At 43.6% G+C, this 25,622-nt stretch overlaps 1 long non-coding RNA gene across 4 annotated transcripts in view; it reads left to right on the forward strand.

Moving 5' to 3' along the window:
* Positions 1–25,622, forward strand: part of LOC109323137 — a 190,296-nt gene that overhangs the window by 148,682 nt on the left and 15,992 nt on the right. For all 4 annotated transcript variants that reach the window (XR_002104554.1, XR_002104553.1, XR_002104555.1 and 1 more), the window contains one exon: positions 19,540–19,681. This is a non-coding gene — a long non-coding RNA (uncharacterized LOC109323137). The remainder of the gene's footprint in view (positions 1–19,539; positions 19,682–25,622) is intronic.

The following is a 25,622-nucleotide window of genomic DNA, read 5'->3' on the forward strand; positions in this document are numbered from 1 at the left end:
CCTGCCTGCCAGCCCCCAGCTGCATGGCCAGACTGTAGTAAATAAACTGACAGCAGGAGCTGGCCCAGCCCCAAGTACTGGGGCAATCCCCACAGTCCTCCCCTGCCTCCCCCTGCCCCACTTCTTACCTTTATTTCCCACACTGGCACAGCCACTAACCCCAAGGTCCCAAGCCAAAAGCCCCTGCTTGGGGGACTGGCGGGGGTGGGGCTGGACAAAACTTGCTGTTGTAGGAGTTCTGCCAGGGCTTCCCCTGGGTCCTACTGCCCATGGCTCCTGTCATCTTTGACAGAAACCAGGGGCAGATGAATATTAATTTCCTAAATTTTTTAGGGTTCCGATGGGCCAGCCTGACGGGCCATATTTTGCCCACCCCTGACATAAGACGTGATTGACTGATTATTTATGCCTTAAATGTAATGTGTAGAGGGAGCCAGTTTGTTGTTTCATATGAAGTTGTTACCTTGGTTATAAGAATATTCTTATACTCAAGTTTTGTTATAGAAATGGCCAAATGTAATTTTTGTCAAAAGTGAAGGTAGTAACATCTTATGAAAAAGTTACTAATACACAATGGTTTCTTGACTTCTACTTATGCAGTCAATATTTCTGTAGCATTTGCAGTCCTAATGTCCTGTCAGCAGCCTATATTCCTAAAAAAAAAAAAAAGAAAAAAGAAAACATGGCCAAGCAACTGTCATTCTATTAACTTTATTTATAAGATAATTGAAAAATTGTATTGAATTCCTTCAGGAAGAATTTGGAAAAGAACCCATAGTTTTGACGTGCCAGAACTTAGCGTCAGTTGGTTGTGGTTCCTTTCTGCATGTAAGTGCTAAATGTCTGCACTGACTACTCACTAGAATACATTTCCTTCCCAGAAAAGGTAAGTATAGACATTCAGGAAAGTCGGGAGGAAATTAAATATAACCTTCCTTCTGGCATTTCCTGCGTTTCCTTTTGTCACTCTTCATAACAGTGGGTATTCTTGGTATGTTTTTATTTGCCAATAGTCACAAGGTGAGGTACATAACCAGGTCATTGATAAGGATCTTTGTGACCTTTCACCTTTAGGCCCCAGCTTGAATCCTACTACATTCAATAAGGATTAATGTTTGTTTTCCTCACTAAAGAGATGTCTAACATCTCTCACGTGAGATGAGTTTGATTCCCTGAAAATTGTACCAATCACTGCTTCTGATCTAGCTGGCAGGATCAAAAGAGTAATCAAGACTTGTACGAACTGGATCAGTTTGGATACTTTATAGAAAGCTTGCCTTGCTGTTGTCCTGTAAAGAAAAGAGGACTTCATTCACCAAGATTGACAGCTTTATGGTTTTCATAAACACTACACCCATGAAAGTTTTAATTCTGCATAGTTATACTTATGTGTATATTATTTGAGTATGTTCTTATTCTTATTTACCATAACCTTCAAAGGAAATTAACATGTCCTTGTTCACGATTTAGATATGGTGTCCATGCAATTCGTTTTGTTTTCTTTAATCTTGGCTGCTATACATTAGAAATTGCTTTGTTTTTCTGTCAGTGGTGGGTAGAGAGTTTGATTAGATCAGTGGTTCTCAATCTTTTGTAAACTTGAAGCGCACTTGGAAAATGCCAGTTCTTAGTTTTCACTCTTTTTTTGACTACAGAAAAATAGAGCAGGTTTTTTTGTTGCAAAAAGCTCAGATCACAGCTCTGGGTTTCTATTTGAAATCTCTGGAGTTTTCTTGTGAATTGTGTTTGTAAAAACTAACAATGCTAAAGTTACGTAGCATCTACAGCTCCCTTGAAAGGATTTCAAGGCACTCTTTGCGTTGAAACCATATTTGAGAATCACTGCTATAGAACTGCAATCAAACCTAGATCCAGCATAGTTAATTATTTACTTCTGCTGGAAATAAGCATTCTGCGGTCTGTTTTCTTTGGAATCTCAATGGAAATTCAAACAGAAATTCAGAAGAAACCAGGTAAACTGAACATAAATTTTAGTTTTATTTTTGCAGTTACTGTATCTGGTACCTCCTTGTCTAGGGCAGCAGATTCATAAATATAGCAAAACATGGTATTGTTTTTTGAAAATTTCTTCACAAGTAGAAAAACTTGACATTACTTGTGTTTTAAAGTTATGTTGTAGATTCTTAGGAATATAGTAGACATTAAAGATATTCAAGTTGATTCATTGATTTATTTTGTTTCCCCTGAAGCAATAGGTTTATTTTACTTTAACTCCTGTACTTTTGCTTGTATGCTCATCTTTTAAAAAATCTTTTTTTTAACTTCCAGGATGGTGATATTACTACTAAATAAACTGATGATCAACAATGCTTGGTTTTTAAAGTGTCTTCTTTTTATTTTTCTCATAGAGCATATGCTGGTAGAACACTCCGTTCAGGTTTTTCAGTTAAAGGAGTCTTCTTTGCTAAGTCCTTTTTCCCTAGATACAGACAAAGACAAATCTCCCAGTTGGACCGTAGACAGTCACAGGAGGGGCGCCAGCCCACCAACTGTTAACGCAGGCCTAGTGAAGGGGCACTTGGAAGGGCTGGATGTGTTTAAATCAGTGGGCCTGGATGAACTTCATCCAGGGGTGATGAACGAATTGGCCAATGTCATAGCAGAGCTGCTGGCATGGCTGTTGGATCACTCGTGGTGCTCCAGTCAGGTTCCAGAGGACTGGAAAAGGGCCAATGTGCTCCCTATTTTCGAGAAAGGGATGAGGGAGGAACCGGGAAACTATAGGCCAGTTAGTCTCACCTCTATCCTTGGGAAAACTGGAAAAAATCACTAAGAATCACATTTGTGAGAGCCCAGCAGGGGAAATAATGCTGAAAGGAAGTCAGCACGGGTTCATTACAGTTAGATCCTGCCTGACTAACCTAGTTTCTTTTTATGACCAGGTCACAAAATGCTTAGATTCAGGAGTCGAGGTACATGTCATCTGCCTAGACTTTAAGAAGGCCTTCCAATATGGTATATCATTCTGTTCTCGTAAATAAACTGACATTCTGCAATATAGATGATTGCATGGTCAGGTGGGTGGCAAATTGGCTTAGGGCTTGCACCCAGAGAGTGGTGGTGGATGGGTCGATGTTGGCCTGGGAAGATGTGGGCAGTGGAGTTCCCACAAAGCTCTATCCTTGGACCGGTCCTATTCAGTGTCTTCATCAGTGACTTGGACAAGGGCGTAGAGAGCACCCTGTCTAAGTTTGCAGATGATACTAAATTATGGGGCAAAGTTAACACACCAGAGGGTAAGGAATGGAACCAGGTGGATCTGGACAGGTTGGAGAAATGGGCAGGACGAAATAGGATACAATTCAACAAAGCCAAGTGCAAAGAGCTGCACCTGGACAAAAAGAACCACCAACACACTTACAGGCTGGGGGATGACCTTCTCAGCAGCACAGCAGGAGAAAGGGATCTTGGAGTCATAGATCCCTCTATGCAGCACTGGTCAGGCCTCAGTTGAAGTACTGTGTCCAGTTTTGGGCACCACACTTCAAGAGGGATGTGGAGAATTTTGGAGAGGGTTCAGAGGAGGGCCAGTCATATGGTCAGAAGTCTGCAGGCAGAGAGAGACTCAAGGCCCTAGGAGGAGAGACTAAGGGACCTAGATCTCATCAGCCTTCGCAAGAGAAGGCTGAGAGGTGATCTAGTGGCTGCCTATAAATTCATCAAGGGAGGGCAGCAGGGAATAGGAGATGCTCTATTTACTAGGGCACTCCCTGGAGTAACTAGAAACAATGGCCACAAATTGACGGAGAGCAGATTTAGGTTGGACATTGGAAAGAACTTCACAGTAAGGGTTACCAGAATCTGGAATGGGCTTCCAAGGGAGGTGGTGCTGTACCCTACCCTGGGGGCCTTCAAGAGGAAACTGGACAAGCACCTAGCTGGGCTTATCTGACCCCAGCACTCTTTCCTGCCCTGGGCAGGAGGTCGTGCTCGATGACCTACTGAGGTCTCTTCCAACCCTAACATCTATGAATCTAATTTAGACTTTATTCCCTTCCCATGAGTTACCATTCCTATTATTTATTATATGCTGCCTTTTTACTTTGATAAGTTTTCTTTTTATTGGGCCACATTGTCTGGCTTTTTAAAATAAAAATTGTCTTACTTAACTTCTTGAAATAGAATCTTTTTTTTTAATTTTAATTGGCTGTATAAATAGCTGACACTTGGTGAGAACCTTTAATTACTGAATGGAGATGAAATTTAGTTTTTTTCATGTGTAAATTCTCAATAGTTTTTGTTTGCTTGTTGTAGGCTTCAAGTGAAAGTTGCAAGTATAGATTTTTTTTTGGATGAAAAATTATTGCTGTTTTATACAGTAAAATCTACAACAGTCTCATCAGCTGATATCCTAGGTCTTCCCAACTCATTTGTTATGGTCATGCAGTATAGAATTAAAAATCTACATTACAAAATATTGTATGCAAACAGAAATTAAAGAACTGTGAATGTTTTTTTTTAATCATGCAGATTCAGACAGTACTGTGGAAATTCAGTTACTTGAGGATAACTGAGGCTGGCAGGCTTTTCCTGTTCTGTTTATTTAAAAAAAAAATACTTTGTGAGGATTTTATGAAAAACCATTCTTAGGAAATAGCAGTTAAGTAGAAATATTTCATATAGCATGTTTATTTGACTGTTAACTACTTAGACAAGCGACTTAAAGCATTGCTGCTAAAAGAGTATAACATATGAAACCTAGCAATGGGTAATAGAGGTAGGGTAGCAGTATCCAATAGCAGTATTACTGTTACTGAGCTAATTCAATAGAACTTGTTATGAATGTTCAGTTTTAGTTCCATCTGTCTATTTATTTAGCTCTTTCTTGACCCGTGGAGGCTCTGTATAGATGATGCATAGAGGACACAGATAGGACTCTTGTTACATGTATGGGCAAGTTGAGGCATTCACAGTATAAATATAGGAATAAATACAAAGCCAAAAAGCCCTAAGGAAATTAAGGGCATAAGTGCAAGCAGCATAGGCCAAATCCAGCCTGCAGCTGTGTCATCCAGCCCACGGGTCTGGAAGTTTGGTAGCAGGACAGTGGGGACACCACTGCCCCACCACCAAATTTTTGGAACCATGGGGAGTCCTGGGCCCTGACTCACAGGACTGGGCACTCAATCCCAGGACACAGGGCTGTTCAGGGGCAGCACCAAGCTCCACAGCCCAATCCTGGCATTGGTGCTAGGGCCCAATTCCAGTGTGGGGGGCTGGAAGGGGGCAGTGCTAGGTCCCCAGAACCCAATCCCAGAATGCTGGGATGAGAGGGGTTAAGACCAGGACCCAATCCCAACTCTCTGGTTTGGGAGGGAGACACCAAGTCCCCAGGGATCAATCCCATTGCTCAGGTCAGGGAGTGGTTGGTGCTTGGCCCTAGGGCCCAATCCTGGCCTACGGGGATCAATCTGGCTCGTAGACTGGCTGTGCCCTACTTATTTGGCCATGCACTGCTGCCACTCTGACTCTGGTCCTATGTGCGCCCTCCCCCCAGTCTGGCTCTACGCACTCCTCCTCTTGCTGCCTCCCCCTCCCTGCAAGACTCACTGATTACATGAGTACATAGACAGGATAGGAGAACTGTAAGCTGGTTGCAGTCCCCAGTTGTATGTTGGGAACAGATTTTAGAGAGGTCACCAATGTGCTTTTTTCCATTTATAATGTAACTTAATCAGGGTGTACTTGTATGACAAAGTACCCTGCATTGATACAGTAGATGCACATCCCATGAAACCGGAAGTTGTTTAATGACACCACTAGTTTTCAAACTTCTTGAGTTACAGGACCCTTTCATATAGCTGCTTCTGCTGTGGAACCCCTACCCGTGACTCTGGGCCTGACATGAGCTGCCACAGAGCCAGGTGACTTTTCCAGGCAATGGCATTTCACTGCCTCCTGGCCTGCTCTGCCATTAACCCCATTCTCTGCAAAGCCCCAGGGTTCTGTGGAGCACAGTTCGAAATACACTGAACTACACCATTGCATTGAATAACAGGGCCAAGTTACAAAATAGAAAAATTAAAGGGAACAGTTTAGACATCTCTAAACCCATGGACATCATCAATTACTCAGTTGGAGATGAAGTCCTCTGAGTAGTACACCTGGAATCTGTTTGATGGCTGCTAACTACAAAAACTATGGATGTACAGGATAAGCTGGAGATGTATCTCAGGTTACACAACAGTTAAAAGCATATGTTGATTGGCTACAATCCACAGGAAAATGGAAAACAAATGGCAGTTTTAAAAGATACTGGCATTCTTGGCCCTAGTTACTTTGTACAATGGAGTTGTATATTATAGGCAGGCAGTTGCTGAGTAAGGAAAAAAGCACTTCCATGATTCTCATCTCATTAAGGGGGAGGTTCTAATATAGAACTACTCAAACATAGTTGATCTGGGGTAGCTGCTGGTATGTCTAATTTGTTCTTGAACTGTTAATTTTACACTAGAAGCTTTCCCCTTTTACACAGCCAGGCATTATTAGGATATTACTGAGAAAAAAGGTTTATCCAGCTGGTATGAGTGGATGCAAAGAAACCACCATCCATTTGGTATGTGTGATCTGTTCACCATACAGGTTATATGTCTGCTAAATTAAGAAGAAAAATGGCTTATGTAGTAATTCAAAAATTAATTGCAAGACCAAATCTGAAATGGTGCTGATGAAACAGGAATATGAGTTACTGGGAATACATTAATTATGTTATTACATGCATCTATAGTGCAATGGAAAAACTTTAGAGAACTATGAATAACAGAGGGTCACTGAGGATAGTAGCAGACATCGGGATGTTGCTAAGATAACCACATCTATTCCAATATGCAAGCTTTGAACAGAATGGGTACTGAATGTAGCCAGGTAGGACAACATCAGGTAGGAAGGGTGCATAAACTCTCAATTCCAAACTCTTATTAGTCCAGTCCTTTTTGGTGCATCTATTCTGAACATACATCCTGTTACCCACATAAATTTAATAAATCCTTTTCAAACTAAGGCCCTGTTAGAACCCGTGCATACTGTTTCTCATGTAAAAATGCATACTACCCCCTAAGAACTCAGGCATCCTACAGATCCAATCTCACCTTTTACTGAATGTGTCTAGAAACCTGATTCTCAGGGTAAATGTCAGTTCCTCAGCCTCCTGCCTTTTTTGAGATCAGAGATCCCAAACACAGCCTTATTTTATCATTGTGTTCTAGCTGAGACTACAAAACACAAGTGAAGGCAGAGACCCATAGGATCTATATAGTTACTTGCACAGCCCTCCTGTACAAGTTAGAACAGCACACAAACCTGTATGTGCAAATCTAGAAAAAAACAGTTACTATGAGGTTAGCATTTTTTTTCTAAGAGACAGTTTTTACCATATGCCAGTGAATGTGGGGAGTACAACTGTGGACTTGATCCAGTATAGTAAACTAGGGGTTGGCAACATTTTTGGGCAAAGTGCCAAAAACACCCACAACCTCAGTTTGTAAGATGGCATGCCAGGAGAGGATGGCAGGGGAGCCACAAGGGGCCTGATCCTTATTGTAGCAGTGCAGCCCTTGACCTATCCCCACCAGCCACCCTGAAGTGTGCATGCCACACAAAATGTCTTCATGTGCCTACCCCCTTAGTAAACCAATACAATTGACTCGAGTGGGCGTAGGATTAGGTTCTGCCAGTTCATTTTGATTCAGTCTTAGGCTTGTGGTTCCGTGGTTGTGTAAATCTCCCCATAAACTTGTTTTCATTTTGAATTTGTTGGGAAGATTCATGAAGGCATTTCTATTCATATTAGTGTTTTTATTAAGGAAACTAAATTTGCATAAATATTTGACTAATATTAGTAGAGAATGAGGCAAGTCACATTGTACAGTAGTTCTCTGCTGTAGTCGTGAATTAGTAAGGATCAATCACGAATTACTTTCTCGTTCTTTCTATTGACACTTCTTGTAAATTCCAGTTAACTGCGTAATTAATTTTGCTTTTCAGTTGATTATTTAGTAATTTTTAGTTCTGCTATTTGATGTCAACAGATAACCTTTTTTTATCTTCTACTAATGTCTGGTATCTCTTTCATATTTTTTTCTTCTTGAATCAATTAGTTCTACGTCTATATGATTTGACTTCCAAAATGGATTTTCAGAAAACTTTCTCTATGTTGAGTATTGCAGCAGATTTAATCATTGTTACAATTGTATACCATGGGCATCTTGCTCACACCCTAAGTTGTCTTAAAACATCCAACTTAGTTTATTTATAAAGTTCCTATTTGACCTTAAACATGCTTCTAAAACTTCGCTTATAAGGCCCTATGTTCTTTTGCACACCTCTGTGCTTATTACATGTTGATTTGTTAACTGTATTAGTACAGATTCAAAGCGACTGAGTATTAAAGAATAGTCCAAGGGTATGAAATTCCGTAAGCAAATAAGTAGGTTTTGTTACCTCTTTAAAAGATTAAATACATAACTTTCAGTAGGATAACTAAATCCTAAAGTACTTTTTCACAAAGTATCCTAGAATGTTTCCCATAAAGAGATGCATTATATCCGTGTTTTATACAGGAAGTACAGCATGCATCATTCTAGACAATAGAGAAACAATTTAAATGCGTCTTTAGTATTATGATGCTGTAAGATGCTTAAAATTAAACCAGTAAAACAAACTCAGCTTAATTATTGTGCTAAATGTTAAGGAAACTTTTCATTTTCATCTTCAAAATACTGAAATGAGATACAAGTCCAGTTAAGATAAATGTTTGATCAGTGGTGTTCCAGTCTGAATTCTGTTCAAGTGAAAAGAAAAATTCCTGTTGACTTCAGTGAGAATTAAATTAGGCACCAATGGGCTGAAGCCTGGTGTGTAGAATCTTTGTGAGATTATAAAAATATCATCCCTAAACCTTCAGAGTATGTCATAACAGTATAGTACTGCCAACACCTTCAAATCACTGGGCAGAAGTAGGAAAGTGGTGAAGATCACTGACTCATAGTATAGAAAAGATAGGTCAGAAAAAATATAGTAACATTATTCAATAAATGATTTGGAAGGTATAAAACATAATTAATAGCCCTTGTTTGGTGATTAGTTAAGGTATAATTCCCTTCATTGCATATCCCATATGAAGTCCAGTAGTTGCTGTACCCTTAGTGTTCCGCATTTTTGTTTTTTATTTTCAAAAAAAAAATCCGGGAATTTTTTGGGGTTTATCTTCCAAACATAAAAACCAGGTTAAAATCAGGATAAAAGGAAGGGAAAAAAATTGGTTTAAACGAGGAAAAAGAATTTATACATATATACTTTTTGGTATGCTAACAATTCATACACGTGTTCAAACGGTTTCTGCATTTGTATTACAGCAAGAAATAGTTGTACTCAGGAGAAGTACCATCATCCTACTGTTGTAACTCCCTATGGTATCCATAAGCAAGGATTAAAAAAAATAAAAATAAAGTCCAACTTTTCTCCAACAATATTTTTCTTGAGGTTTTTTGTGTAAAAACTTAGGTTTTCATAAACTGATTTTGAATTCTTAGAAAAAGAATGGAGAACAGTAAGGTTAGTATAAACCATTTATTATACAAATGTAATTCTTGTGTCCCATCAAAACTAATAATGTTTCCAGAAATCCTGGTTTGAATAGGCTTGCGTGGTTTTCTTAAGTGTATCCTCACTCATGTTGAGTCTCTTGCTCTCCCAGGTGTAGTCCAGTTTTGAAAATAAATGTTCTGCATCCACTGATCCAGGGGGTTACACTCGATGCTTGTCATGCAACTTTAGTAAAGTTGGGAAGTGTGTCTCCGTGGGTATTCCAAAAAGCCAGCACATACAGTTCCACGTTGTCAGGGACAGACAGGTTCATGTAGGTAGTGTTCCCTTTTAAGATACAAAATTTCATCTTTGGTGGCAAATGGTTGAAACACTCTGGCATAGTGGTCATAGTCTGTTGCAAAATTCACCTTGAGGAAGAGGTTCAACACCAGGATGACGTTCCAGAAAGAATCTTCAGCACCAAACACTTTGGGGTTCAAATTCCATGTTGCAGTCGCCTGCCATTTTTCACAGAGATCCGTGTTGAAGTCTTAGAAAGCTTTTTTGGTTCTTTCATGTTCCAAGGTCAGAAGGATTTCAAGAAACAGTTATCTCTCTGTATGTTTCTGTTGCAGCTTTTGTGTTCAATTCAGGTGATATTTTGGTTGTCAGTATGTGGTGAACATCTGTATTAGAAAATGTTGAGTTGGTGGCAGCAGAGAACTCCATTGCTTTTTGCATTTCAGACAGCAAATCCAAGTCCTCAGCAATGAACATGAGCTCGGTGTGCAGAATCTGGTGGTCAGATTATTTGCGTGTTTCTTCAGTTTCTGCTTTAGCACTGACAAACTCAGGGTGATCTAAAATATGTATTAGCATAGTCCATGCCTTATTTACATGACATGTAGCTGGGTAAAACTCATCCACTGATGAGCCACAACAGGAGTAGGTAATTGGCAGTCAAGTTTGCAGTTGTCTCACACTTTAGCCTTCAGCATGTTTGTGTGCTTGAAAACAGCCCCACATACAACATTAGAGGATTTCACATCTCTCATTTCTTCAGTAGCTCTGGCTGATGATAATGCAACATGAATTAAATGAGGGACAAGTAACTTGTAATAGCTCCCATTTCTGATTGAGTTTTATCTCCCGTGAAAACTTAGCCATATAGGAGGCAGAATCTGTGTTAGTTGTGGCCACGTTTTCCCAAGTCACTTGGTACATCTCAAGTATGACATTTACTGCTGCATGGACTCTTGGGGTGTTAGTAAATGGGATGAATATCACATCTGTACAAAACAATGCAGATTTTTTGCCTTCACTAACACAGTTGTGTTGGGTTCTCTCTTTCATTAATGCCCTGTTAAAGGCTCCAGATATGGCGTGTTTATCCCTAATCTCACATTCTTCTTTCATTTTAATGTGTTACTTGCTTTCTACATGCTCTTTTATCCTGTCAGCATGAGAACTGACTTCAGTGCCGCACTACTTGCAACAGAATGCATCCTCTTCACCTTCCTGTTTACTCTTTTTGAAAACTTCTGAACACTGATTTTCACGGATACATTCACATAGATTTGCGCTTTCTACCCATCTTTTACTTTTTTTCTGTGTATGTTTTTATTCAACCTCACATTTAAATGGAAGCCTGTTTACGTCACATGAGCCAATCATGGCACAATATTTAGTTTAATCTGACTGGCTCCATCGTGTGTCTGGAGTGAGTTTTAAATTTTAAGAATTGCTTCAGCTTCAGTGCTGCAACACAAACCATCTATCAGGATGGCATTTCATAAAAATAAATACCCAGTAAAATATTATTGAATGAACTGAAAAACGGGTGTAAATCAGTAAAAACCGAATAACTTCAATTAAAAAAATCAGGTAATTTATTGGTGAGATTCGGTTAAAAAAATGAACATGTGGAACACTATCCTGTGCCCCTGAAGAAATGGTTTACATCCGAAGTACTGCTATGTCCACTGGGGAAAAGACAAGAAGTAATGGGCTTTAAATTACAACAAGGGAGATTGAAGTTAGCTATTAGGAAGAATTTAGGGTATTTTAAGTACTTGAAGGAGAGCTATAGAATCTTTATTGTTGGAAGTCTTTAAGTGCAAATTAGACAAATATTTGTCTGATTTAGTTTAGACTGAAATCCTATTGCCTTGAACTGAGGTTTGACTAGATGACCTTTTGAGGTTTCTTCCAGCAATAGGATTATAGGAAATTTTCAGTGTCTTGTGTCAATCAACAGCAAGTCATGTTGGTTAAGTACAGGGCACAGAATGCAAAGCTATAGTCAGGAAGTAGTTACATAGCTGCTCTGAGGTTTATGCAAGGCAGTTGTTGTTTGCTCTGATCAAATTCCCTAAGGATATGGACACAAGCAACACTTAGACCAGTTTCATTATCGTTAAAACTTAAAGCAGACAGACACATAAGCCTGTTAAACCTGTTTTAAAGCTGCCTAGAATGGTTCAAAGTATACCTGGAAAATCAAGCACCCTTTTGAACCAGTTTAATGTTCTGTATGGATGCCAAATGTCCGTGACATGATTCTGGTCAGTCTTTCAGGCATCCCACATTTCTTTGCATTGCTCCTTTTCTCCCTTCCTTGACCTGCTTTTTGTTGGCACTTTTTTTATCAGTGTATAGTATGATATTACTGTCCTCTATATAATTTTTTTTAACTCTTTTTTTCAGTTTTATATTTGACAGCACAAATAAACTGTCAAATCCAGAAGAAAAAAACAAGTTGCACCCATCGGGCCTCAATCATTCAGTCCCATGCCGCTCGGCTCTGGATATGTAGGGCTGTTCTTCGGTCCATCCCTCTGGTCTCAGGAGATGGATGTCTCTCCCCGGGGCAGTCTTATCCCCAATCCCGCCTGCCATGACTTCGATGACTCTTTCAGTGGTGGGGTCCGACTACTGGGGCTTGTCTATATCCAAGGCCTTAGGGCAGAAGTCTTCTGCGAGGCTCCAACCTCCCCTCTATCTCGCCCTGAACCCAGCCACGACTGAGTGCAGATGTTCTTCACGGCCTACCCTCCCCTGCGGGTATCCTAGTTTTCCCCAGAACTATGCACCAGGTTTCGCCCGAAACCCAAGCTACCCATTATGGGCCCGCCTGACCATCTTGGTCCTCTACCTGGCAGAGCCTTCCTGCCTACCGGGTGAGCACTAGGGCTTTATGTCGCCTCCTGTCCAGCCTTTCCAAAGGCGGAAAACAAAAAAAAAAAAAACTAATAGAAAAGACTATCTACAACACCCTTGACCTTCTAACTACTACCGTTGAGCAGCTTGGTGCGAATGTGCCCTAATTTGCCCTGACCCGCAACTGGCCGTTCCCCTAGTGCCACCTTCTTCCCCTATCATCAGAGAGTGTTCTACAAATTAAGCAGACCCTCGACGTCCTTTCCGGCTCGGGCTAACGTCTATCCTCAGAAGGGCTACTTTATATCCTTGGTTCTATTTTCCAGCAGCCTCTCTGCTGTTGCAGCCTTCCATCTTCCACTTAGGATAGTCCCTGGAGCCAGGTTACACTTGTACTGGTCCCTCTTGACTAGGTACCTCGAGTCCCATTGACCTCTCTCCTTTAGGGCCCACCCTGGGTACCCCACTCGCCTGTCTGGTCTCTTGAGCCTCTTCCAGGAGACCAGTCGGGATGCAGCTTGGCCGCTTCTTTCTTCCTTAGCCTGTCACTGGTGTCTCTCTCGTGGAGACCTCTGAGGCAGCCTTCTGCCCCTTGAGAGGTGCTCCTGCTCTATCTTCAGGGAGGGGCCCTGTTGTATTTCTCACTGCCCTCCTCCCCTCTGCCTCACTCGCCACGCCTCTTATTTCCCTGTGCCAGCTCTCCTTCCCCCTCTCTCCAGCTGGCCACAATTTCAAAAAGACACAGCTAACAAGCCATGCAGGTCCCGCCGCCGCTTCCGGTCCTGCCATGGTTCCAGCTGCAGGTAAGGAGTTTTCCCCTCACTCTTCCTTTCATTACAACTCCCCTGGGGTGTGCCAGCCCCCAGGGGTCCCTCATGACCCCTTGGGGTCCGTCCCTTGTGTTTTCCCCGTGACATAGGTCACAATACAGGACTGCTGATCCTAATGCAAAAGCTTCTAATGAGAAGTAATAATAAAAACAAAACCACAATTTAAAGATTATAGTTCTCTTGCCAGAATCTTTAGGAGAGGAGAAGAGACATAGTCCCCCAGTGATATTAAAAAACAGCATCTTTTCACAAGGAAAAAGATGGTTTTGTGTTAAGTATTAAGGTAAGTATCTTTGACTATCTGGAATCCTCATCTGGAATTATTTTGTCAGTAGTTGACACTGCAGCTAGTGTGATCTGATGCGGTTTCTTGGTTTGGTAAGTGGATTGAATCATACATTCTTCCTTTGAGGTGTTCGTTATTCCAAGTTTGTTCACTTCCAGGTACATATTGTACACCATGGCTATGGGTACATATATATTTTACACTATTATTAGTCATGTTTTGGCATTGGTTCAACATAATTCTGTTTTCATTAGAAAGTTTCCTGTATTCTACTCTATTCACAGCTTATTGTAGTGATGGATGATATAACTTGGCTATGATACCTTTTCAAAATATCAAAATAATGTTTAGAGGATGAACATGAAAATAAACTTGTATCCAGTTGTAGTAGTTTACAGGATAACCTTGGAGAAGAATAGCATAAATCATATTTATATTATGCTTCAAACAAGTAAATTCCAAAAATATAAGGAAAATCAGTATAATCCATGACCAACCTTTTTTTATTATGTCTGCTTACATCAGTCAAATGTATTTCCATATTAAATTAAAGCTTAGTGAAGTACAAAAGTTGATTTTTTTTTTATTGTTTCAACCCAAGAAATAAAGGGAGGTACCACCGAAATTATGGAAAACAACTGGTAGAAATAAATTCCTATTTTCATGTACAGTTTATTACAGAAAGTAGAATTTTTTTAAATCAAAAGAAATGGTAATGTATAGTTACTTAAAAGAACCTTTAATACTCACAGCCTTAGAAGCCAAGCCTCAGTAACATCTTCAGAATATAAGGAGTAAACCCCTAAATGTTGCTGCTGTTATGCAGCATAAAGTCAGATGCTTATCATAACAACCAACAATTAGAGAAGGGAAGTCGTATAATAGTTGTAGTTTCATAGTGCTTTGCTCTTTATTGTCTTAACTTGTATATGTAGTCACGTGACTAATGTCTGTATTACTCTTTGGAACCAACTTATTTGTCACTATCATATGTTCATTCTGTTTTTGAGCTTCTGAGTAATATTGCCTGTATGCAATTTCTGAGCAGTAACCTGTATCTTATCAAAACCAAGATTTTAGAAAATGAAAGTCTGTTTGCAGTCACAAACTGTATTATCATAACTTGTCACTTTCTTCCTAAAAGGATCAATTTAGTATTTTAAAGAGACTCACTTTATTGACTAAATATATGTCAATCTCTGATTCCCTCTATTTGTATATATAATTTTGTTCTACAGTTGCATAAAGAAGCAGGGGGAAACACTATAGTGTTGCCTCCACTCTCCCTCCTTTCCCTGAAGTTAAGGCCTAACATTTAACAACTTTGCCAGATACAATAGGAATTTGTGCATTACTGTAATTACTATAACTTTTTTTATGCTCACGTCTGTTAGATTTGGTTTTTAAATTTAATTTGATTCTTAATTCATGTTCTTATCTAATGTATTGTGGTGTTCATCCACTTATATAACTCATAGTGAAAATGACCAATGGCAGATTTAAAAAATGGTAAATTTAGCAAAGGACAGAATTGAACGTTGCTTTTTTCAATATCCTTTACTTAGGCTTTTGAAGTCCCATGGAATGTTGGCGCTTCCGTTTCTCTGAATGGTGTCGTATACCTAGAGTTTAGAGTCAGAGATGTCAGCTCCTGTTATTAATATATTAGAAGAATGTATTCCCAACAGCCATATGATTAGTCAGCTACCCAAATGAATATTTATAGGTGCATAGATCCTAGACAATTTAAATTAGAATGACCAGAACCTTTTCGATATATAGATAGCTGAATAGCCTTTGTTAGACAATGGACTGGCATCTCAATGTTATGTTAAAAAACAAAGAAGAAAGTTTAAATAATGTATCAATATTTAAGAACTGTGAAACTAGGCGACTTCTTAAAGTCCAAGTTCCATCGAGGGCAAGCTGGAATTCTTAGTTTCCAGGCCCATTACTACAGACAAAAAGGAACAGACACCTGGCTCTAGCTTGCACGGTTGTCAAAGATTAAAGCTCTGTAGCAGGGAACTTGTAAGCCCTGGTGCCTTTTTTTGTGTGTCAAAAGAATAGACATACCTGGAAAGATCATGGAGCAAGTCCTCAAGAATCCATTGTGAAGCACCTAGAGAAGAACAAGGTGATGTGTAGAACAGCCAGTACAGACTCACCAAGAGAGAGTCATTCCTGATCAACCTCATTTCCTTCTATAATAAAGATGGCAGGTTTTGTGGATGGGGAAAGAGCAGTGGATATGATGCACCTTGACTTGAGCAAGGGTTTTGATGCTGTTTCCTATAGCATTGTGATTAACAAGATAAGGAACTAGACTAGATGAAAGTATTGTAGAGGGGATACATAGCTGGTTGGATCATCATCAAGGATCCTAGTTTTCTGTGCTAAAAAATTGCAAATTCTCTGATAAAAATCTCAGCTTCTCTGATAAAAATCCCGAAATCAGTGATTAAATTGAAACACTACAAATATATATGGTGTCTGTGTGTATATGTATATAGGTGTCAGTTGAACACAATGTTTTATTGATATATTTACAATTTTAAGGCAGTTTGGAAGCCTACCAGTACTTCAGTAATTATAATAAAATAAATTCTAAATACCTGTACATTTTGGTATTTGATTCTGGGCTTTTTATCATGGAAAATCAGAGCTCTCCCTGCCCCCTTATCTCATAGAATTCAGGTCCAGGCTCCCCTCACTCGCAAGCCATTCTAGGGGATGCCCCATTAAATAGAGCATCTCCTATTCCTTGCAGCCCTGTTGGAGGGGGGTACCCAGCTGCCAGGGCTGTGGGGACAGGGATCTGGGTCCACAGCCCCCTGCCATCTACAGGAGTACCTGAGCCCCTGTTGCCCATGGGAGGCAATGGCTGGTGCAGCTTCCCCTCCCCCACATGTGGCATGGCTGGAGTGGAGCCCATGGGGGAGCGGGGTGGAGGCTCCCTGCTGTGGGGGGGGGACAGCTCCCCAGTGCTGCATGCACTCCCAGGCAGGCATAGGGACCTGTGACCCCAGATGTGCACACAGGATGAGGGTGGGGTGGGCTGTCTGCTGCAGACTTGGGCTCCCCACCCTTTTGCCCTCCCCTGGGGCCTCTGCAACCCAGTGGGTGGGACCCAGCACAGCAGGGCAGAGTGGAGCTGGGTGGGGAAGCTCCTCGCTGCTGTGAGCTCCGCACTACCCTGGCAAGGCACCTCCAGCCCACCCTGCAGCACTAAGGAGCACAACCCTGTGCCTCCCCCAGGAGGGTACACATCAGCGGGGAGCCAGCCCTATCCCCCCAACCCCTCCAAATGAGCTGCCTGCAGCCCCCTCCAGTCCTCACCAGGGCCCTGTGGCTGCACATTCCAGCCTGGGTCCCCGAGCCACATGGACCACCTGACCCAAATCACTCCCTCCCCTATGGGGGCCTCAATCCCCCCATAGCCCCTGCCAAGCTTTTCTGTGGGAGCTGCTCTCCAGGCTGCCAGGCAGCCATGTGCATACACATGCACATGGCACCCCCTGCCTGACTGCCTTCCTCCCGCTCCCCCCCAGCCCTTTGCAGGCTGGAACTCTGCCAGCCTGCAGACAGCTTTTTGCAAAAGTGCAAAAATCTGTGTTTCTCTGTTAAAATGAGAATTGTGCATGAGGTGAGCCCGCTAGTAGGGAGGGAAAGATTGCAGCAAGATCTGGATAGGTTACAGGAGTGGGCTAACATAAACAGGATGCGTTTCAATACTGACAAGTGCAGGGTGCTTGGGCAGTAGTAACCAGCAGCACACTTATAAGATGGGAAACTCCCTTCTTGAGAGCACAGAGGCAAAAAGGGATCTTGGAGTCATTATTCACTCCGATGAACATGGGCTGACAATGCGAGGTCACGGTTGGCTGGGCTAACTGGACCTTGTCGTGCATCCACAGGTGCATCTCAAGTAGAGCCAAGGAGGTGATCCTCCCCCTCTGTGCAACACTGGTCAGGCCACAGCTGGAGTACTGTGTCCAGTTCTGTGCACCCCACTTCAGGAGGGATGTGGACAACATGGAGAGGGTCCAGAGGAGGGCCACCTGCATGATCCAGGGACAACAGAGCAGACCCTACACTGAAAGACTGCGGGACCTGAACCTGTTCAGCCTTCACAAGAGAAGGCTGAGGGGGGACCTGGTGACTGTCTATAAACTCACTAGGGGGGACCAGAAGGGTTTAGGGGAGACACTGTTTCCCCTAGCGCCCTCTGGCATAACAAGGAACAATGGACACAAATTATTAGAGGGTAGGTTTAGATTAGACATTTAACTACTTCACAGTTAGGGCGGCTAGGCTCTGGAACCAACTTCCAAGGGAAGTGGTGCTGGCTCCTACCCTGGGGGTCTTTAAGAAGAGGCTTCATGCCTACCTGGCTGGAGTCATTTAAGTCCAATTTTTTTTCTCCCGCCCAGGCGGGAGGTCGGACTTGAAGGATTTATAAGGTCCCTTCCAACCCTACTTCTATGATTCTATGAGTTTTCTGTTGTAAAGAGGGAGATCCTCATTTTTTTCAATTTTTACAAAAGGGCAGATTATAATGAGCCATGGAGTCATGCTGCTGCCACTGCTAGGAAGTTGATTTTCAACTTTGGGTTGAGCAGGAATTGAAATATTGTGCAAGCGTATACCCCTCCTCCCCCCCGATCCTCCCTTGGTTGTATGAGACAGGACTCGGAGCAATGGCCTCTAGCTGCAGCAGAGGAAGTTTAGGTTGGAGAGCAGGAGGAATTTTCTTCTTATGAGGCTGCTATGAATAGGTCACCTAGAGAAGTTGTTGAATCTGCATTCCTGGGAATTTTCAAAGTAAGTTGGACAGACAATTAGCTGTCATAGTTTAGTCAGGTTTGAGTAGGAGGGTGGACTAGATGGCCTTGTGAGGGACTTTCTAGGCCTACTTTCCTATCATCCCATGGTATCTTCATGAAATGCGTGTCCTAAAATCTGGATTTGGCAATGAAAATCTGTTTCATATGAAAACTGCTTAGTTCTAGGCTGCCATTCATGTTCCTCTCTCACACTCGGATCATAAACCTAGCCAAGCTTCTTTCGCAAGAGGAAATTACCCTGACTGCTTTTGTTTTTTAATCAACCTCAGTACCTGTATAATTTTTATGTAATATGCTCACAAAGTGTTGGCATCCATGAGTAATGTTTTACTATCTCCCTTTTGCAGGTATCAGACTTGTTTTGTTTCATCTTCTCCTCTGCTCTCGTTCTCTTTAGTTTTGCCCTGTGCTTTTTGTCCAAATCCGTAAGCAACTTTTTATGTTCAGTCCCATCATACTTTGTTCCACCCAATGTGTATTTTCAAAAAACCCAAAGAATCCCTCCCCCCCCCACAAATAAACCACCAGCAGCCTCCCTACTGGTTTCCCCCTCCAAAGAACTTAGTTTTCCAACTTTTTTTTTTTTACAGTCTTTTCATGTATTCTAATTTGGTATTTCTGAGTAACAGCATCTCTTAGTCCCTTTTGTTTTCAATGAAGTTTGGAGGTGTTTGTACTGTGAGCTTTTTATATCCACTTAAAATGCACAGGGATCTCATTAAACAAACTCACAGTATAAAGCCATGGCCTTTGTGCTGTGGAGTGGTTTGTCAGACACTTGTCTCACACATTCTAAAACATAGGTATTAGATAACTTGAAGTAATTTGAAGCCTGTAAAGTTGATTTATTACAATAGATGTTTTATTACAGGAAGAAGAGGTGTCACCGTGATAAAATAGACGAGAAAGGCCTCCTTGTTTTCTTTCTCAGCATTATAACACTAATTCTTTCTAAGGGTCCAGTAAACCACCAAGGGTTGGTGGATTTTTTCCACCAGCTTGCCTAAATTGAGGTAAGCAAATTCTCTTTCTTCTCCCTACTTTGTATAGATTCTTGTGTGCTAATGTTGGGGGAGTCTAGAGGCATTGTGAAGGCAGTCCAAGAATATTAGACTTCAGATAATCCAGATGGGGAGATATTAAATATGTTCGTATTTTTCCTAACTTGGGTTTCTCATGTAACTGTGCATTGAGGTTTTACTAATATTATTCCAAACTGCAAACCTTGGAAAGTGAAGCCACCCTACAGCCATAAAGTCCCTTTGATCATAGTATTGTTTAAAAACTTAACTGTGTTAAGTATTCTCATTTTATATTACTATATATTTATTATTATTAATAATCAATATTTTATTAAATAAGAATGGAACTATTATTTTTCTATGGAGACTGTAGAATTGCAACAGATACGAACTACATCAAGCCTATAACATGTAAATCATTACATTTAGATGCCAGTTTCAAGCAGCAGAATTCTGGTGGAATAGTATGAAGGCCAACTGATAAGCAATAGGTTTTTTAATGAGTTGGATTTTAAAAAAAGGTGCAAAAGACTAGGTTTTAAGATGATTTGCTGAATGGAACTCTTTTTTATACTCATTTGGACCAGAAACACCTAATTTTAAAGTTGTTGTATTCCTTTTTATTCTACTTGAAGAATTAGTTTTTGGTTGTCTTTCATTCAGTTTTATAAAAAAGTATATTGTCCTGTATCTTTCATTAGTCATACTCAGTGATAAATACTACATGAATGTAAATGGAATAGCATAGTGGGGCTGTGCAAAGCTTCGGTAGCCAATTCAATTAGGAGGAGATTCGGCATGATTCGAGGACCAAATCTCCAAATCCAAATCAAATCAGGAGACCAGTTAAAAGCTCCAAATCAGTTCAAAGCCTCTGAATCGATTTGGAAAAGCTTCAGAAACGATTTGCCCAATTCAGAGATTCAGCCATAAACTAAACAGGCAGCTGACAGCTGCCTCCAGCTCCTAAGTCTGTTGGGGTTGGGGGAGGGAGGGAGGGATTGGGGCTGGGGCTGAGATGAGCTGCCCAGATGGGGCAGGGGCATGCAGGACTCAGGGAAGAGGGGCGAGCGGGTGGGATGTAGGCGCAGCAATGCTCGGAGCAGGGGCTCTGCCCTGCTACCACTTGCCCAGCCCAGGTGGCGGGGGGGGATGGGATGTGGGCACAGCTTGCTCCAGGTAGAGGGGGCCCTGCTCCCAATGCTGCCACACCTGCATTCTGCACCCCCCCCATCGCCCTGGCTGACAAGTAGAGATAGTGCCCGCTGCCCCACCCCCCTTCCCTGCTGGCAGGCTGGTGTGGTGGCAGGGCAGAGTCCCAACTCCAAGCGCTGATGCGCCCACATCCCGCACCATCCACCCCAGCTCGCTAGCGATGGCATCACCACCCCCCACCACACTCCGGCTGGCAAGCAGCAGCAGAGCAGAGCCCCGGCTCCCAGCACTGCCATGTCCACATCCCGCAACCCTCCACCCTAGCTGTCGAGCAACAGCAGGGTAAAGCCCCTGCTCTCAGTGCTGATGCACCTGCAACCCCTCCCCCACCCCAGCTCACAAGTGGCAGCAGTGTCCCCCCCACTGGACAAGTGGGCAAGCGATGCACCTGCAACCTCTCCCCCGCCCCACTGGGCAAGTGGCAGCAGGGCAGAGCCCCTGCTCCCAGTGGTGATGCAAGCATGGCAATACTGGGAGTGGGGAGTATACCCTGCTGCCACTTGCCCAGCTGGCATGGGGGGGTGGGGCACAAAGCAGGCACAGCTCACTCCAAGTGGAAGGGGGCAAGTTGCAGCAGGGCATAGCCCCTGCTCTCAGAACTGCAGCGCCTATGTAAGTCCTGGGAGCAGGGGCTCTGCCCTGCCGCCACTTGCCAGCTGAGGTGAGGGGGCATGGGATGCAGGCATATGTATCCGGCGCCCCCCTGCCACCCTGCCTGAGTCCCACACCCACAGCTGGGCAGCTTGTCCCTGCCCCAGTCGCTCACTCCCTCCCTCCCTCCCCCATAGTAGCTAGGGTCAGGAGGGACCTGAACAGATCATCTAGCCTGACCCCCTGCTACAGGCAGGAATGAATGCTGGGTTCACAAGACCCCAGACAGGTGATCATCTAACCTCTTTTTGAATTTACCCAACGTAGGAACGAGGACCACTTCCCTAGGAAGTTGGTTCCAGATTCTGGCCACCGTAACTGTAAAATATTGTTTCCTGATCTCCAACTTAAACCTATTCTCCATCAGCTTATTACCATTGTTCCTCATCACCCCAGGTGGTGCTGGGGAGAATAGGGCTCTTCCTGTTTGCTGATGATCCCCCCTGATGAGTTTGTAGGCAGCCACCAGGTCCCCCCTCAGCCTCCTGTTGCCGAGACTGAACAGGTTCAGGTCTCAGTCTCTCCTCATAGAGCCTGTCCTCCTGCCCTCTCACCAAGCCAGTGGCCCTCCTCTGAGCTCTCTCCATGCTGGCCGCATCCTTTTTAAAGTGCAGCACCCAGTACTGGACGCAGTACTCGAATTACGGCCTGACCAATGTCGTATAGAGATGGAATATCACCTCTCTGGACCGGCTTGAGATGCATCTTTGGATGCATGACAAGGCATGGCTGGCCTTGCTGGCTGGTGTCTGGCACTGGCGGCTCATGTTCATCTTGGAGTCAATAATGACTCCAAGATCCCTTTCTGCCTCTGTGCTTTCAAGAGGGGAACTACCCAGCCTGTATGTATGCTGTGGATTCCTTCTCCCAAGGTGCAGCAACCTGCATTTGTCTACGTTGAACCCCATCCTATTCTCATCTGCTCACTTTTGTAGTCTGTCTAAATCTATTTGCAATCTCTCTCTCCCTTCAAGTGTGCCCACCTCGCCCCACATCTTGGTGTCATCAGCAAACTTGGACAGCATGCATTCCACCCCCTCATTCAAGTTGCTGATGAAGATGTTAAGCAGTGTGGGCCCGAGGACAGAGTCCTGGGGGACCCCACTGCTCACATCTCGCCACATTGAGTACTGCCTGCCCACCACTACTCTCTGGGTGCACCCCATCAGCCAGTTTTTTACCCATCCAACTCTGTAGGCATCAGTGCCACAGTTGCCTAATTTATTGATGAGAATGGGGTGAGAGACAGTGACAAAGGCCTTCTTAAAGTCTAGAAAGACTACATCCACAGCTACACCATCATCCAGTGATTTAGTTACCTGATCATAAAAGGCATCAGGTTGGTCAGGTAGGTCTTGCCTTTCATGAACCCATGCTGATTGCCCCGAGCATAATCTCCCCTGCTAGCCCCCCACAGATGTGCTCCTTGATGATTTTCTCCAAGATCTTCCTGATGACTGAGGTGAGGCTTACAGGCCTATAGTTACTTGGGTCCTTCTTCCTTCCTTTCTTAAAAATGGGGACCACATTATAGATTTCATAAACATTAGGGCTGGAAGGGACTTCGGAAGATCACCGAGTCCAGCCCCCTGCCCAAAGGGCAGGAAGTCAGCTGTGGTCATAGGATCCCAGCAAGATAAGCATCCTATTTGCTCTTGAAGGTCTTCAATGTAGGTGCTTGAACAACCTGCCATTGGAGGTGGTTCCAGACCTTGGGGGCTCAGACAGTAAAGAAATTCTTCCTTATGTCTAGCCTGAAACAGTCTTGCAGTAGTTTATGACTGTTTGACTTGGTCATCCCTTGGGGCGCTCCGGTGAACAAACGTGCCCCCAGATCCTAGTGGTCACCCCGATAAACTTATAGGTGGCCATCAGATCACCCCTGAGCCTACGCTTTTCCAGGCTAAAGAGCCCCATGACTCTCAGCCTGTCATCATAAGATCTATTTTCCTGACCTCTGATCATGCGCGTGGAACTCCTCTGGACTCTCTCAAGCTTCTCCACATCCTTTTTGAATTGTGGAGCCCAAAACTGGACACAGTACTCCAGCTGCGGCCTCACCAAGGCCAAGTACAAGGGGAGAATGACATCCCAGGATTTGCTTGAGAAGCATCTATGGATGCAAGCCAATGTTTTGGTCACTTCAGTAGCCGCAGCATCGCATTGCAGGCTCATGTTCATCTTGTGGTCACTGATGACCCCCAAGTCTCTTTCTTCCATAGTGCTAGCCGCTAGCTAGTTTCCAGTCCCTCGCACCTGGCCAGAGGACCAGGAATGCTCATACAGCCAGGCCAAGGGCTCTGTGATGACCCCTGCCAGCTCCCTCAACACACTTGGGTGGAGGGCATCTGGACCTGCAGATTTAAAAATGTCCAGCCCTTCCAGAAGATCCCTAACTACATCTGCGCTGACTGAAGTCCTGAGAGCTATCCCCAAGATTGTCCCTACCTCTGGTAGGTGGGATATCCTGGTTCCTGTTCAACAAAACAGAGGCAAAGAAACTGTTAAAAATATCAGCTTTCTTGTCTGGCATAGCCACAAGATTACTGTTTGCATTGTGCAGGGACCCTACATTGCCTGGTGCCCTCTTCTTGCTCCTAATGTACTTGAAAAAGGACTTTTTGTTGTCCTTAACCCTGGACGCTGGCTTGAGTTTCATCTCTCCCTTGGCCTTTCTAATAGCCCTCCTACACTCACAGGCCCTCCCTTCACAGGCCCCTCCCTTCCACTGATTGTACACCACCCTTTTAGTCCTCAGGCATTTTTGAATGCTCTTGCTGAGCTATGGGGGTTTTTGAGCACTCTTACCCACCTTGCTTCTCTCAGGGACTGTTACCCTTTGGGCCTGGAGGATCACCCCCTTAAGGTACGACCACCCCTCGTGGACTCCATCTCCTGTATCTTCTGGACCCTCAGTGCCTCCCCTGATAATCTCTGAAACTTATTAAAGTTGGCCCTTCTGAAGTCAAGGGCTTTAGTCTTGCTATAAGCCCTTGACACCCTGTGCTGGATAGTGAATTCCAGCAGGTGATGATCGCTATTGTCAAGGAACTGCACTCCCCTCTCCAGGTCATCCCAGTGGCCAGGACCAGGTCCAGCAAGGCATTACCCCTAGTGGGGCTATGCACCTCGTGGATAAGGTGTAGGTCCTGTAATACAGCCAGGAACCTATGCAAGCGGTCAGACCTGGCTGTCTGCTCCTCCCAGCAAATGTCTGGGTAGTTTAGGTCACCCACGACAGTGACATCCCTTGACCTAACCGCCTCCATAAGCTGACTGGAGAAGTCCCAGTCCAGCTCTTCCCGCTGGTTGGGTGGTCTGTAGTGGACACCCCCGTAAGGTCCCTTTTGCCATGCCCCCCTTGTAGTTTGACCCACAGTGTCTCTGCCTGACCCTCCTATAACCTGAAGCTAATCCTTGATGATGTGAGCTGCTCTTTGACATACAGCGTGACCTCCCCGCCTTTCCTCTCTGTCCTGTCCCTTCTATATAGGGTGTATCCCCAAATGCCCACTGCCCAGTCGTGGGTAGGGTCCCACCTGGTGTATGTGAGTCCTACTGAGTCTGGATTCTTACTTGCAATCAGAAGGCACAGTTCCTCCTGCTTGCTCCCCATACTACGAGCATTGGTGTAGAGGCACTTGAGGCCTCCTGAGGATACACACGCCTCCCCCCTACTCCCAGGACTGTTGTGGCTCCCTACTCCTGGGACATTGTTGCTTACTTGGGCATCCCTTTTTCTTGTCAATCTGCATGCTAGCGAAGCATCCTCTCCACTCGGAGTGGCACCTTCCCCCAGCAAAGCTAGTTTAAAGTCCGCCATACAAGATCAGCCAACCTAGAAGAAAAAATAGGTTTACCCTTAGGGGAGAGATGAAGCCCATCCCACCCCAGCATGCTCTCCATACAGGAATACAGGTTGTTGTCAAAAAACCCGAAGCCCACCTCCATCCCTCCCAACCCCAACAGACTTACCAGCTGGAGGCAGCTGTCTGATGCCTGGTTAGTCTATGTCCGAATCTCCAACGCAGTGCCGAATCTTTTGGATATGATTTGGCCTAACTGA

The sequence above is a fragment of the Crocodylus porosus genome, unplaced genomic scaffold (genome assembly GCF_001723895.1).
Source record: "Crocodylus porosus isolate Cpor-Errol unplaced genomic scaffold, CroPor_comp1, whole genome shotgun sequence".
Lineage (NCBI taxonomy): Eukaryota > Metazoa > Chordata > Crocodylia > Crocodylidae > Crocodylus > Crocodylus porosus.